Source organism: Benincasa hispida, chromosome 3 (assembly GCF_009727055.1).
Source record: "Benincasa hispida cultivar B227 chromosome 3, ASM972705v1, whole genome shotgun sequence".
Lineage (NCBI taxonomy): Eukaryota > Viridiplantae > Streptophyta > Magnoliopsida > Cucurbitales > Cucurbitaceae > Benincasa > Benincasa hispida.
The window spans coordinates 40128695-40140300 of NC_052351.1; the positions used below are offsets into that span (position 1 = coordinate 40128695).

Below are 11606 nucleotides of genomic sequence, written 5' to 3' on the forward strand. Positions count from 1 at the left end.
CAAGGTGGCTTTGCCCCATATATTACGATGGTCATGCTCCCACTCAGTGTCCTTCAAAGTACTCGAGAGAGAGATATTCGAGTCTAACAATGTACGTTTACTCTATGCATAATATGTTTATCTGGTTATTAAATTGACACCAACCAGTTTACTGGGTTGTTAATGTAGACAAAGGTTAAAGAGGGCACTGTGATGTCAGATGCTGAAAGGGAGTTTTGGGATACCCCAGTGGAACGACGACCTATATTTCAGCTAGGTGCGGATGATGATAATTCTAAAAGTGGCAATTGGTTGACGAGTGAGGGGGTAGTCCCGAAAATGAAAGTGACGGTGATGACCATCATGGAGATGACAATGATGAAGTTGTCAGGGTAGAGGGAAGGGATGAACCCAAGCATTCTGAGCACGAGGATGCTGAATATGGAAGGGTGGAAGGAGGGACATACACACGTAGTGATGATATGTTCCATGATATGATGGGGGACGTACGCGAGGAGGACGAGTTGAACCAAGCTGATGTCTTTCTTGCGGACTCCGGTACAGAGCGACCTGTGGATGAGGAGTGTCCTGAGTGTACTGCCCGCCATAGGGAGGGAGCCAATGTCGACGAGTCTATTTATTCGTACCTGCGGTCCATTGACAACTCACTATCAAGGTTGGATGGTCGTATATTGAGTTTAGATAGTCGTGTATCTAGTATGGAGGAAAACATGACTGACATGAAAGGGTAATTGTCGGCCACCCTATCATTGTTGCAGTCTATGTGCAAAGTTTGCATCATTTTATGTCTTTATGTGTTAGCTTTTACATGTTCATAAACTCACCATTTTACTTTACTAATTGAAGGGTTCCATGGTGAATGAGGAGACGACCAGGTCACCCATCCCATATCGGGATCCCGATACGACTACGATTGCCTCTAACACTCCCATCCTCATCCCCCCTCTACAACCGGATACCACCACTTCACCTACTCCCACCCCACTTGTACAACCCGATACCACCACTGCCAAAACATCACTAATTAACGTCGAACCTATACAGGCCAACATCCCACAAATAGAGCCCGACATGTTTGCCTTATTCACCATGCCACATACAGAGGCTGACATGTCTGGCATCCTAGAGGCAAACACTTCTGGGATTGTTACGACCACAGAAGAAGATCATCTAGCATTGGGTAAGCGATCGTATAGCATTTTGTTACTCAGCATTATGTAGCAGATCTAAGCGATCGTGTAGCATTTGGTAGGCGATCGTATAGCATTTTGTTACTCAGCGTTGTGTAGCAAATCTAAGCGATCGTGTAGCATTTGGTAGGCGATCGTCTAGCATTAGGTAGGCAATCGTATAGCATTTTATTACTCAGCGTTATGTAGCAGATCTAAGCAATCATGTAGCATTTGGTAGGCGATCATGTAGCATTGGATAGGCGATCGTATAGCATTTTGTTACTCAGCGTTGTGTAGCAGATCTAAGCGATCGTGTAGCATTGGGTAGGTGATCGTATAGCATTTTGTTACTTAGTGTTGTGTAGCAGATCTAAGCGATCATGTAGCATTTCGTAGGCGATTGTCTAGCATTGGGTAGGTGATCGTATAGCATTTTGTTACTCAGCATTGTGTAGCAGATCTAAACGATCGTGTAGCATTTGGTAGGCGATCGTCTAGCATTTTGTTACTCAGCGATCGTGTAGATAATTTAAGAAAATGTATAGTATTTGTTACTCAGCGTTCATGTAGATAATTTAAGCAATTGTATTGTATTTGTTACTCAGCGATCGTGTGTAGCATTTGGTGTATGATCGTATAACATTGGGTAGGCGATCGTATAGCATTTTGTTACTCTACGTTAGGTAGCAAATCTAAGCGATCATGTAGCATTTGGTAGGCGATCGTATAGCATTTTTTTAGTCAGCGTTTGTAGCAGATCTAAGCGATCGCGTAGCATTTAGTAGTCGGTCATCTAGCATTGGGTAGGCGATCGTATAACATTTTGTTATTCAGTATTGTGTAGCAGGTCTAAGCGACCGTGTAGCATTTGGTAGGCGATTGTGTAACATTGAGTAGGCGATCGTATAGCATGTTGTTACTCAGTGTTGTGCAGCAGATCTAAGTGATCGTGTAACATTTAATAGGCGATCGTGTAGCATTGGGTAGGCGATCGTATAGCATTTTGTTACTCAGCGTTGCGTAGCAGATCTAAGCGATCGTGTAGCATTTGGTAGGCGATCGTATAACATTTTGTTACTCAGCATTGTGTAGCAGATCTAAGCGATCGTGTAGCATTTGGTAGGCGATCGTCTAGTATTGGGTAGGCGATCTTATAGCATTTTGTTACTCAGCGATTGTGTTGCAGAGCTTAGTGATCGTGTAGATAATTTAAGCAATCATATAGTATTTGTTACTCAGTGATCGTGTAACATTTGGTTGGCGATCATGTAGTATTGGGTAGACGATCGTATAGCATTTTATTACTCAACATTGTGTAGCTGAGCTCAGTGATCGTGTAGCATTTAGTAGGCGATCGTTTAGCATTGGGTAGGCAATCGTATAGTATTTTGTAAACGATCGTTTGGACTTGTTAAGCGATCGTATATTATTTTGTAAACGATTATTTGGACTTGTTAAGCGATCGTCTAGTCTCTAGGTCGGTTCTTCAACAGGTTATTTAGTGTTCTTCAATAGGGTTGTTACGTTGATCAAACTTTAAACATAAGATGCATAGCTTCTATCACTTATAGTATGGTATCAATAATGTTATACGATCGTGTAGCATTTGATTGGCGATTCTAGTGATAGAATCTATCATTGATGGATTTTCTGCAAAATTGCTTATCTACTATCAGTGATAGAATCTATCGCTTCATTGTATTAATTGTTGACAGAAGTTATTACAAATAGCTTGATATCATGTTTTTCAATTGTTGTGGCTAAAGAAAAATGAAAGTTTCATAAATAAAAGCATCATATTGACTAAAGAATGGATATATCAACAACAAAGTCTGTTTCACTAACAAAACATTAGTAACAAGGTTTCTAATATATTTATGACAAACATCAATAACAAATTGTTTCACTATCTAATGGTTAAATTGATGACAACAAGCAACAACTACAATCTAATTGACAAATTGGTGAAAAACATTGGCTGTCTCACTATCATTGATAAATTAATGACAAACATCAATTACAAAACAAGTTTCTTCATTACAAACATCAATTACAAATCAAGCTTCTTCATTAAACAACTGGTGGAAATATGCATGTCCTACAATTATGGCCATGGCGATGACATCGACTGCACTGCGAGCTCCTTTTCTTTTCACCAATTGATAATATTCTTTGTTTACATGGTCATCCAGCCGAACGTTTAACTATTGGAGGTAATACATTCACACCAACATCAACAGATCTCCAATCAGAATGATTTCCAATAGGATAAACTAATCCTTTATAGGTTAATAACAATGTACTGCAAAAATAGTAGTCCGACACAAAAGTATATATATCTAAATTTAGCCCACAAATAACAACACAAGCATGAGCACATGGAATCTCCATCAAATCCCAAACACGACAACTGCATGATTTATAGGCCAAATTTACCAAAAAGTGATTGTCCCCATCAACTACTTTATATTCTTCATTGTTAATAGGATCAACTTGAAAAATAAAACAATCAACAAAATGTAATCAACTAGGTGAACTAATGGAATGTCAATGAAAACTAAAATATAAACGAAAATGTAAGTGATACTATCCCTACCTGATTAAATATTTTCAAGCTACCAGTGAAAACAAAAACTATCAGTGATAGCTTCTATCACTGATAACATGTTATGAATGACAGAAGCTATCACTGATAACATGTTATTAATAATATTTTCTAATAGTTAAGGTATTTGTACCTTGAAGCTTCTTGATTGATTGTGTTGCTCTCGCAACTCAGACTCTGCCCAACTAGTCAAAACAGTCTTCATGGATAATGCTGATTGACCTTTTTCATAAAACTAAATTTGAAGTATTTCTCTAATATAATCAAGTAATGATGCAACGGGGAACTCCCTAGGCTCTTTCAAAATATTATTCAAGCACTCTAAAATATTAGTAATCATCATATTATACTTTCTTCTCCTAGAATGTGCACGTGCCCACTTCTCAAAACCAACTTTATTGAGATATTCCCGAATTGTAAGATATATTGATTCCATCCATTTCATATAAAACTCGAACTTATCAATTATATAAGCTTTTACACAACTATTATATATGTCATCAATTAAAGAATCCTTATAAATCAACTTCATATTTTGCAAAAGGTGTCGTAGACAAACACAATACTCAACATTTGGAAAAACATTCATAACACCTTTTAGAATGCTAAAATATTGATAAGAAATAATGACTAATTCTTCTCGTTCACCAAAATTTTTCTTTAAATTCTCAAAAAACCATCTCCAGGATGCATCATTTTCAGAGTCAACAATATTAAAAGTAAGAGGAAAAATCTGATTGTTACCGTCAATTGTTGAAGCCGTCAAAAGAGTCCCAACGTATTTACATTTCAAAAACGTCCCATCAACTGATATATTAGGCCTATAATGTTTCCAACCCTCAATTGATGCTCCAGTAGCCATATAACAATACTTAAAATGCTCATTTATGTCAGCTTCATAGGCAGTAAATGCACCTAAAAGAAGAAAATAAACAATTAAGCCAGATTACAAAAGGTATATAATTGATTGATGCCTACCACCAATAGCTTCTATTACTGATTGCAGTCCATCACCAATAACTTCCATTATTTTCATATTATCAGTGATGAAAGATATCAATGATAGACTCCAATAAGTGATAGAAGCTATCATTGAAAGATCATATAATAAGTCAGAAACAAGAAACCTGGATTTTTTTCTTCTAACTTCATCAAAACTTTGGAATCAAAGCATATGATTCACGTGCATCACCTTTCAAAGACTTCATTATTTGCTCTTTTGCCCTCCATGCTTTATAAGAGCTCATGTTACTCCAAATTCCTTATGGACTTTATTCACAATATCACTAGGGGTTGAGGTATGAGAAGAACTAAATCTAAAATCATTTTTCAAACATTCAGCTACTAAGGACGAAGAAGCTTGCCTATGACAAGTTTGAATACTTTTTATAGAACAATCATGAATATAAATAAACTTCCTAAGCATCCACAAAACACTCCGCTTATAATGGGATGCCCTCACATATCACTGACAACCATCTTGAACACATCGAAACTCAATTGCTCTTGAATTTGACATTATAGTCTTAAATTCAAAATTCTTCTTAACCGCTATCAAGTAAATTTTTTTTTATAAAATCTCTTTACTAACAAACACATCTTTTTCTTTCAAATCACGAGCAATATGTATTCCACAATCATTTGGAAATCACCACTATCAATCATAGGTTTAGAAGAAGGAACAGTAGACAAATAATTCTCAGCTCCACTAGAAACAACATTAGAAGACACTTCCAAACATGAACTACTGGTATGAGCAACCAAAGGATGTTGTGTATTGTATTCCTTAACTAAAGCCAAAAACCAAGCTATATCTTTATTTTCACGAATTTGAACTGCATTTTGAACCTCATTCATAACAAAATCTAATAAAACTGAAAATTCTATAGAAGAAGTAGACACATCTAAACAAATCTTCTTAGCTATTAAACCCATAAAATCTTCAAAAACCATTATATCTTCTACTAAAACTCTAGTAGATTTGTAATTCACATAATAGTGTTTTTCATTCCATATTCCACTATGAAAAACAACAATTGGAATAACCATGTTTTAAAATTCCTGCAAAAGTAAAACAAAAACTCTTGAATAACAATATCAATAGATTCTAATAGCTATCAAAAGCAAATATAAATCAATCAATATCATTGATACCAGTATAAAACTAGGCATGTCTTTCAATGGATATCAATAAAAATTAATGAACAAATAAAAAATGATAGCAATCACACATTCTATCAGTGATAGACATTATCAATGATAGCCACTGATATATTCCAATACACTAATAGACATTATCAATGACAAACACAAAGCCAATGTAGCTGTAATATCAAACCTAAAATATCAAACCTCAAAATACACTGATATGTTTATAGAAAGAATATACAGTATCAAATGAAACAGTGAAGAATGCAAGCCTTAACTTAATTAATCAATCAAAACTCAAAATATCAATGCAATGAACAAAGCAAAATTTCATGCAAGCACATAAACTCTGCTCACAATCCATTATGTTCACAGTGAGCTGAATAAATCATTAGGTTCTTAAGAAAAAGAGAAAGAAAAGACTAAATGACTAGAAAACTATTTAGGAAAAATTGAAAAACAGAATCGAAAAAACAAGAACGCTAAAAGAAAAAAAAACCTCCCAATCAAAGATGAAATCGAAAAAAGAAAAACGAACTCACGAATTGGAATTCACTAGAAGAAATTCGGACTTTAATGTCGGTTGGAAAAAGTGAAATCGGATGTATAACGTCGGTTTAAAAAACCGGATCTTTAATGTCGGTTTTAAACCGACATTGAAGATGGGCTTTAATGTCGTTAAAGGTATAATGTTTTTTTTCTTATTTTATTAAACAATATATCCCTAAATCGCGCGCTCCTTCTCTTCTTTACGCCCAAACCCTTCTCCGTCGCGCCATCATTAAACCTTACCTCGCCCAATCCCTAAACCTTTCCCTCGTCGTCCGTCGATTGTTATCAGCTTTCTTCCTCGCCGTTCATCGATCGTTCTTCAGCTTTCTTCGCTCGCCATCCGTCGATCGTTCTTCAATTATTAGAGTGATTTACCTGTTATCGACAATGCAAGAATCTGACACCATTAATATGGCTCTGTTTTTTGTTTGTTCTTCAAGTGTATAGTCTGTGAAAGCTGAGATTGATGGCAACAAATTAATAGTAACGAGGAAGAAAATAGACGCAATGAAACTCCGTGAGAAACTTTCAAATAAGATGAAGAAGAAAGTGGATTTGATTTCACCACAGCCCAAGAAGGAAAAAGACTCGAAGCCCAAAGATAAGATCGACGATGACCAGACTTCTTCTAATAACAACAAATCCGACAAGAAAACAGATGAGAATAAGAAGAAATCCAAAGAGGTAATTTTAAAAATCAATAAACCCCCTAATGAAAAATCGGTCCCCTCTGTGATTCTATTTGATTTTGTGTGTTGTTCTTTGTCTTTTCAGTCGCCGGTGACGACAGCGTTGTTGAAGGTTTCATTACACTGTTAAGGCTGTATGGAGAAGATGCAGAGAGTAACAGCGAAATTCAAAGGTAAGAGATATAAATCAACAATTATTATCACTAAACAAGAACATGATTTCTGATTTAATTTGATTCTATTTGATTTCAAATAGGCGTTCAAGAGATGTCAGTGGACAGACAAAAGGATTTGGTGACAGTGAAAGGCACAATGATGTTAAGGCCTTAAGTGGTAGCTTAACTGGGAGACTAAAACGGACCGTTGAAATTTTCCCAATGAAAAAGGAGAAGGATAATAACAAAAACGAAGGCGGCGGCGGTGGCGACAAGAAAGACCCCCTGCCACCAGTGACGGCAATGGCAATGACAATGGTAATGGCAACGAAAATGGTAATGGCAACGAGAATGACAATGGTGGAGGTAAGAAGAAAAAGAAAGGTGGTAACGGTGGCGGCGGCGGCGGCGACGGAAATGTAGGGAAGATGAAGGTGGAGGTAAAATAGAAGGGAGCAAAATGGAGTATATGGGAATGGTAGGAATAGGGTATGGACACGGATACGAATACATGTACAGGCTGGGTGGGCTTGTGGGGGAGAATTTACACACACCACAATTGTTTAGTGATGAGAATCCAAATGCTTGTTTTATAATGTAAGAACGAATTTGGGGAAGAGAAGAAGAGACGAGTGTAAAAAGTGAGAATAGTTTTTAGTAGTATGGTTAAAATAGGCATGATCCGTAGCTCTTTAGATGAGCATATATTTGGAAGAGACAAATTTATTTATTTTGGCCGCGATGATCTGCTCTAATATTGCAATATGGTTGAAATAGGCTACATGTGTATTTTGACATACATTGCGTAAGTATTACTTAGCTAGATTCACTCATGTATACTTTGTTTCATGTTGATAAATAATATCTTTTACTTTGTTTAGGTATCTTTGGGATGAATGTGGTCGTGATACTATGAAGAAGTTTTTTTTATAATTGATCAAGCAAGAATATCGTCACACATGAAGTCTCAAGATATCCGATCTAGAAATTTAGCCAATCAACTAGAATTGGCTAATTTAGACCAATTAGTCCTCATTCCATATAACACAGGATAAGTAGATACAAGTTCTTAAGTTATTTTTAATTTGCATTATACACGTACTAATATTTCAAAATTGTTGCTTATTATAGTTATCATTGGTATAATTGATTGTAATCAATCTACAAGAAAATTGTTTATGTTTTGGATTCTCTTCGAAGTAAGGTTCAAGAGGATTTTCATGGAGTTATAAATATGTAAGTGTAATTGAACTTTTAGCTCTTAATTGAAGTATTTATGTTTAACTAAATGTTTTAAACTATTTAGTAGATTGAAAACATAGCAAGCCAAGCACGATCTCCAACACTATCGGTCTTCTCCAAAATGGAAACCTGTAAAGGTAAATTTGTATTCATTTTTTAACATTTTTATGTTCATTCGACTTCTTTATAATAATTTAACAATTGTTTTCAACTTCTTTATATGCAGTGCCCTCGTCAATTAGATTCTGTAGGATTTGGGTACTATATGCAAAAATATATACACGAAATAGTACATAATCATACTACTCCCATTACTAGCCTCGTAATTGGGAGTCTTTCAAATAGTTTAGAAGTTCTTTTATATGCATTATGCAAGTGGAATTCTACTTCTGGAGTCTATTTGTTATGTGCTAGCATGTTTCGGGCTTCTATTGTAATTTATATATTATTTATGGCTACATATTGATCATCTTGATCATGTGTTTTAGCTAAATAATAGCATGTTTGTGATGTCATGTAGTAGTGTAATAGCTTACGTGTGAATGAGTTTTTAAATGATATGGTGCATATGATTTGTTGACTTGTTGAGAATGTTTGGTTGTGCATATTATTATGTTTGCGAGGCATGTTGTTACTTTATGTGTTTTGACATGAGATATGGTTTAGGATTATATGGTAGAAATCATGCATTGGTGAGATTTTGTGAGAAGGGGGCTGAAAACCTTATGAACTTGTAAAGAAAATGTCTCAATGTTGGAGGCATGTTGTTACTTTATGTGTTTTAGCATGAAATTTTTATTCTTATGTTTACGCCTCTCAACTGTTTGTGTAAATGTCTCAATGAAAGCCAGCTATGGTTTCACTCCAATATGTCTCTCTACTCCTAGATTTTGGCCTTTTTATATGTCTATGGCCTTTGAAATTCGATTTGATTAATGGTTTTGTTGTATATGATACATTTGTCGAATTACTTGAAGTTCTTGTGCATAATTACTTGTTACCTTTTGTGATAACATCCTTAAGAAAGGTATGAGTGAGAAGTTGAGTGATGAAGCAATTAAGGAGACACTTGAGAAGGTCATTTTACTATGATTTGGTGTATCTCATTTGGATGTGTTTTTACTGTGTACTGGAAGTTTGCTACTGTAGTTGGGAGAAATCTAGCAATTTGGATGTGGGTAGTTGTTAGCCTAAGCATACTAGAAAATAATAAGTGTTATCTCCTAGACTGTGGTGCTGAAATATTTGTTTGGGTTGGAAGAGTGACGCAAGTAGAGGAGCGAAAAACAACAATTCAAGTAGCTGAAGTAACCTTTTATGCCAAAATTTCAAGTAATTAAAGTTATAGACAATATTTATCAAACAATACTTTATATTCAGGAATTTATTGCTAGCCAGAGTAGGCCAAAGGTAACTCGTGTGACTCGGGTTATACAAGGCTATAAAACACATTCTTTTAAGTCCAACTTCGAGTCCTGACCAGTTGGATCAGTGACTACAGATGCTGAGGAAGGAAGAGGAAAGTAGCTAGTAGTTACCACATCTAATTGATAAAATGAGTTTTTTATTCTACTTGCTTTAATTATTATTCAAAATAGTACTCTTTTTGTAAACAGCTCTATTGAAGCAACAATGTCTCGATCTCAAGGGATTAACAAAAAGTGCACCAGTGAATGAGAAAGTTCCACCGTTGCTGGAGGGAGGTGGGAAAATGGAGGTTTAGATGATACCAGTTTTGGTTGTTTGAAATGGTTAGATTAGTTTGATTGTTTAATCGGGGTCCTGATGGTTTTCATTCTCTAGGTATGGCGAATCAATGGCAGTGCCAAAACTCCATTGCTTGTAGAGGATATTGGTAAATTTTATAGCGGAGACTACTACAGCATTCTTTACACCTACCACTCTGGTGAGAGGAAAGAAGATTATTTCTTGTGCTCTTGTTTGGAAAGGATAGCATCAAGGTTAGTTAGCATTTAGGATTTATTTTGAGAAAATCTAACTATTGTAAGTTACATACTTAAACTTGGAATGTGGTGGTACACTTGCCAATTCAGTTGAATAACTAGTGCTGATTCTCTAAGAAAGGGAATAATGGAAGATGGTTTCCTTGATCTAGTGAAAGTTCTCTTGATTCCTGTAAAAGAATAATTGCTTGTAAACAAGTGTAGGGATATTTTCTCATTCCTTACATTTCATATCATGACATATTTAAGTGCGTTTGTACATAAACATATGTGTTTATTGCTGTTAAACCATTTTCTATTATTTCAAACCTCAGGAAGATCAAAAGATGGCTACACGGTTGACAAATACAATGTCCAACTCACTGAAAGGGAGGCCTGTTTAGGTACCATAAACATAAAGTATACGTGATAAATAGTTTCTATCTTTGGGAATTTCCTTATCATATGCTTTTTTCTTTTGGCTGGGTCGTATATTTCAAGGCAAAGAGCCACCCCAATTTATTGCCCTCTTTCAACCTTTTGTAGTGCTCAAAGTGGTAGTCTTATAAAGCTTATTTCTTAACTAATCTCTTTTGATTAGAATCACGTTGTAGTTTCTTTTACAAGGTTCTGATGTGGAACTGAGAGGGTCTTTGAGAGACACAAATAACCATCATTTTCTTAATGAATTCTTGTGTAGGGTGGCTTGAGCTCTAGTTACAAGAAACTCATAGCAGATAAAGCTTTGGCTAATGAAACTTACACGAAAAATTATGTTGCCTTTATTAGGATATCACAAACATCCATTCACAACAATAAAGCAGCGCAAGTTGAAGTTGTACGTTGTAGTGATTTTGATAATTTTCTTTCTATGTTAAGTGCGATTCATGCTTTTTAAAATGCCTTTCAATCTTGCCTCTTGAGGTTTGAAATATATGTGTGCATACATATTCAAGCTGACTGGAAATAATGTTATAACATTGTCATTGGGTGATGTTTCATGTTTATGCTGAAAGCCTGTACTAATTTGAGCCATTGCAAGTCTTATGGTAACGTCTCAACTTATGATTATCTAGGTTGCAACCTCACTGAACTCTACT

At 35.5% G+C, this 11606-nt stretch overlaps 1 pseudogene; it reads left to right on the forward strand.

Moving 5' to 3' along the window:
* Window positions 1–6597: 6597 nt before the first annotated feature.
* Window positions 6598–7922, forward strand: LOC120073568 (annotated as a pseudogene).
* The last annotated feature ends 3684 nt before the right edge of the window (window positions 7923–11606 follow it).